Consider the following 5,196-nt stretch of genomic DNA (forward strand, 5'->3'; position numbering starts at 1 on the left):
GTATCCGTGGGGTTCGGTGTCCTTTGACAAAACCCAAGACAGTCTATTTTCTGCACCAACAAAGTATGTGAAAAGCTTTGAAAATGAAGACGGAAGAGGGAAGGGGAAAAGTAAGGTAACGGGAACAAGCAGGAGAAATGAGAAGGGCAAGAAGGATAAGCATGGTGAAGCGCAAAGGAGTGGCTGGAGTTTTAAAGGTTTCCCGTATGCTTTCCAGGTACATGGTAATAATGTTCATGTCAGTTATGTTTTGTTTATCTTTAAAACATAAATAATGACTTTTGTCCTTTGAATTGTGTAGATTTGGGTATATGAATTAATTCCTAGAATGGCGGACCTGAATTACTGCAAGGTTGTTGATCCGACCGCTGTCCGCGTATTTTGCGATGGAGAACTACTACGTCTGTTCCAGAGATGAGAAAGTTGAACAATTATTTTTTCCAGAGCAAAGAGGTTTGGTTTGCAGCCCTTGGAACTATTGATAAGATTGAATGAATTTATTAAGTAGAATGATTTAATATGACTCTTGTCTGTATTCTGAAACAGTCAGTTCAGTTGCGGGCGCTATGTTCGAGTGAAGAGGAAATGAGACAACCATATTGGAGTTGGCCACAGGATCGCCCTGCTGTTGTCTCGGCAGAGCCAATTCCTTCTTCATGTGGTGATATTGATGAGTTGAACAAGGTGGTAAGCTTGTTGAGGTCAGAGTTGTTTCAAGTAAAGCGGGAAAAAGACGTCCTTCACTTGAAGGTCATACGGATGGAAAAACTGTTGGACCAATGTTTAGGTCCTCAGTTTGAGCAGGAAGTAAGGAGGGACCTAGCTTTACTGAAACAGAGGACGAATCGTTGTGTCGTCTCACATCTATTTAAGGGATATCCTCAAATGGATGACCTACTTCAACAGGATGAAGGGCCAAGTAACAGAAATGAGGGAGAGGAAAAGGAAGATGAAGGGATTGAAGGGGGGGTAGGGCCAAGTAATAGAAATGAGGGAGAGGAAAAGGGAGAGGAGGGGATTGAAGGGGCTGAAGGGCCAAGTAATACAACTGAGGGAGAGGAAAAGGAAAAGGAGGGGATTGAAGGGGGTGAAGTGCAAGGAAAACCAAGTGAGGTAGAGGAAGGGCAAAGGAAAACAAGTGAAGGAGAGCAAGTGCAAGTAAAAAGTAGCAAAGGGAAAAAAGCCCAAAGACAGAGCAGTGAGGGAGAGGAAGTGAAAAGAAAAATCAGCAAGGGAGGGAAACTGCAAAGGAAAAAAAAGGAGGGCAAGGAAGTGAAAAGACAAATAAGTGAGGAAAAGGAAGTGCAAAAAAACCAATGTGAGAAAGAAGATAATGAAGTCATGTTGCTTGGGGGTGACATTGGCGAGAGCACGGAGGGGACACAACTTGAGTTTAGTATCCGGGACATTGATTTGGATCAACACACAGCTGTGCTATCTAAGTTGAACGTCTGGTTGAATCATAACGGTAAAGCTTCCGCACAAGGGGTCCAATTAAGGAAAAGGAAGAGGATCATTCCGAAGTGGAAGATCATTGAAGCCAGTGAATTGGTTCCAAAAACTGCGGCACAGACAACCGGACTGAAGACGTTAGACCAAATGAAGGCGATTCCCCATGATGATCTGGTTAATTTGCTGAAACTTTGTTGGGAATGGCGCCAGGACCCAAAGTAAGTCCCTTGCAATTATAAGATAGAAGCATGACTGTATATAATTTTTAATATTGGCCATTTTCTAAAACTGTTTTTTATTCATAGTTTGGTGATGCAATTTGGAAACGTGGAAGCTGAGATTGAATTCTTGGCTTCCCTCGTGAAAGGTGATGGTTGGCTGAAAGGAGATGTAAGTGTAATTGATTATGCATTTGTTTTAATGTCCATAGATTATGAGATTGACAAGAAAAACATGTTGCAGCACCTTGATTTGGGGTTGTATCTCATGCGGAAGCGACAACAACAGTTGGAGGAAGTAGAAATAGCTGACTGGACAACGACCGATGTTTTTTTTATGGTATGTCATCGGCCTTGACCAAGTGCCGTTAATAATTACACATTATCCATACACACCTTTATCGGAGGTGTTTAACCATTGATTGTTTTGTATTTCACAGAATCACATAAGTACTTGCTTTGCGGAGAATAAAAGGAAAAAACAGCAGGTTGGGTGGAAAATCAGAAAAAGTTTACTCAACGTTGTAAATGGGAAGGTTCCTCCGTGTGGGTTGGATTGGCAGAACGTCTATACGGTGTATACCCCATTTATGTTGATGAAGTACAAGCATTGGGTGGCTGTAATGATTGATCTGGTATTGTGTGAAATCAAAGTGTACGATTCAAAGGTTTCACTAATTCCAGATGACATCATAAAGGAAGAACTCGGCCCGCTATCAATTACGCTTCCAAATCTTCTCAACACCATGGACTTTTATGAAGAAGGTGTTTATGCAAACAATTGCAGCCGAGATTGGTGGTGTCCGTGGCCAATAGAGCGTGTGGATGTTCCACAACAGTCTAATGAGTAAGCACCACTTTTTTTTAAATTTTAGTACTTTCAATTGTCAATTACGTTAGAATGTCATTAGTTGAATTGATCGAGTTCTTGTTTTGCTTCAGAGGCGATTGTGGCATGTTTGTGTTAAAGTACATTGAGCTTTTGAGAGCTCAGCTTCCGTTAGCTACTTGCACCTCGCACAACATGCCTTTTTTTCGGTTGAAATTGGCTGCGGAGATCACAAGGGGAGATGCTTACTTCCCATGATATTGGTTGAAGATGACAAATGGTACAGTATATGGTTTTGGGAATGTCCATTCTCAAACTAATGTAAATACACAATTGAGACGTACAAATCCTTTTCGAATTCTACCGCTAACTCCTTCATGACATTTACATGTTTGTTAACCAAACTGCATTGAATTTGAATTGTAAGCACTGCATATGTGAATTGGGATTTGAAGATGGCTTTTTAAGTGTATTACATCATTGCAATGCGATATGTGATTGTTGATGCAAGCCAGCATTAATAGCAATGTGTTGCATCATAATAGGTGTCTAAACATCCGAAAGGTTTTCGGCAGCTCAGTACCATAAAAGTAGAAACAAAGACCCATACACAAAATGAACAACAATTCACTTGCGTTTCGACAAGCAATACACACACAACAGACAAACAATATACACAAAATAGGCCTGCCATATTCAGACAATAGACATGCAATATACACACAGTATACATGCAATATACATGCAATATACACAGAATAGACATGCAATATACACAGAGTAGAGATGCAATATACACACAATAGTAGGAAAATATACACACAATAGTAGGAAAATATACACACAATAGACATGCAATAATGATGCAATATACACACAATAAGGGAGTGCAATAATGATGCAATATACTTCAGTCCCCAAGTACACCAACCCATAAGGAAGTCGTATTGAATACGATATTAAACTTAACAGTTGTTCTTCATACAAAAAGAAATAATAAGGTCCGTTTCCCCCCTTCATTCTTACTTGAGTGATACTTGTGGCCCCAACAAACATGCAATATTGGGGCAATGATATTCCATATATATGCAGCAAACTATCAATAAACCTTCAATAAACATTCAATATCGATTCTATAACATGCCAAATACATGCAGTTACTAATAATAAAGAAGGAAACACTCCTCTTAGCTTCAATAAACATTCACTATTTGTTCAATAACATGCGAAATATGAGATTATAATAATAAATAAACCTTCAATAAGCATGTCAACCATCAATACATTGTCAATAAACATTCAATATCGGACCAATAAAAACAAATTAATGCTTCGTATGATTTTATCGTATTGGCCCTGAATGACTGATTTTATCGTCTTCGTTATTACTTGGTTTTTGAAAGTAAGTGTTGGAACGTTTTTGCGTGTTTTCAAACAAATTAATGCATTTGTTGAAATTCAATGCCAATCCACGTATTTGAAGAACAAATATTACAAAATGGGTTTAGGGTCTCATTGGTGGTGCGTGCAACATGTCTTGTGCGGGAGAACTTTCACAAACTAGGAGAAACCGTGCAGTTAAATGATCATTAACAGAACAAATAAAATGACAATTGATACAACTAATAAAACTAGTACCAAGTCCTTAATGGACTTCAGCATGTTCAGCACTCGAGCATCATACGTGTCATCTTGATGTTTTGCTTCAGCGGAGGTTACATCAACCCATTCGAATCCATTACAACTGGTGGCTCCCTAATTGCAGGCATCATATATGGAAAATAATTACGTCAGAGTTAGACATAGGTGTCTTTTCACCCACATACATATTCTTTAAATTAAAACTTACATAGGAGGTTAGACACTTCCAGAATGGCTTCCCTCGATTTTTGTCAGATTTTGAAACCCGAAGCACCATTGTAGCTCCACAATAGTGACACCTCTTTGTTTGAGCAGGCGATGAAGATGAAGACATGTTCAATCTTCTCAGTTGTAACTGTTCTCACTCAGATCTTCTCACTGAAACCTCTTCGGACTCATACCTTCTCACTCATAGTTGTGATTCATACCCCTTCACGCATAACCCTAAACTTGTCACTCAGCTCTCTCTCATCTCTGCCCAAATCGAGTTATATTAATTTTTGTTGGGATCATTTGGTGGGTTGGTCACGATGTCGACACCTGTACCGTGAGCATTGTGACATCTCTTAGCCCGAAAAACAATATAAACTACTTCACTACCAATTATATTTTCTGAAAAATAAGGGGACAGTGCTTCAAATTTATTATTTTATTTATATTTCATTAAGGCAACTAGTTGGATAAGAATCCGTCATTATTGGTTCCATTTTAATAACATTACTAGGGGTAGTTGGGTTTGGGAAAATGAAAAAGTATATGATGGGACCTTCTGTCAGTAGTCAGTAATCCATCACATTTGTATCAATGAATTTGATAGTGGGATAATCCCAAATATGGCTATGCAAACAGCGATTTAATTAACTTTTTGACTGTCTGACTTTGTATGCACCGTTATGACTTTTTTCCTTCTTTTGTCTTCAGTTTTAATTCACTTGGGTTCAATTTCTTTGAAAACGGTCAACTTCGAAATACCCCACCTGGAAACACCTTTTCAAAACACTATAAATCATCCGCTAAAACAAAACGTGTACCCCATATATTCTCGTTTTGCACCTC

Source organism: Prunus dulcis, chromosome 7 (assembly GCF_902201215.1).
Source record: "Prunus dulcis chromosome 7, ALMONDv2, whole genome shotgun sequence".
Classification (NCBI taxonomy): domain Eukaryota; kingdom Viridiplantae; phylum Streptophyta; class Magnoliopsida; order Rosales; family Rosaceae; genus Prunus; species Prunus dulcis.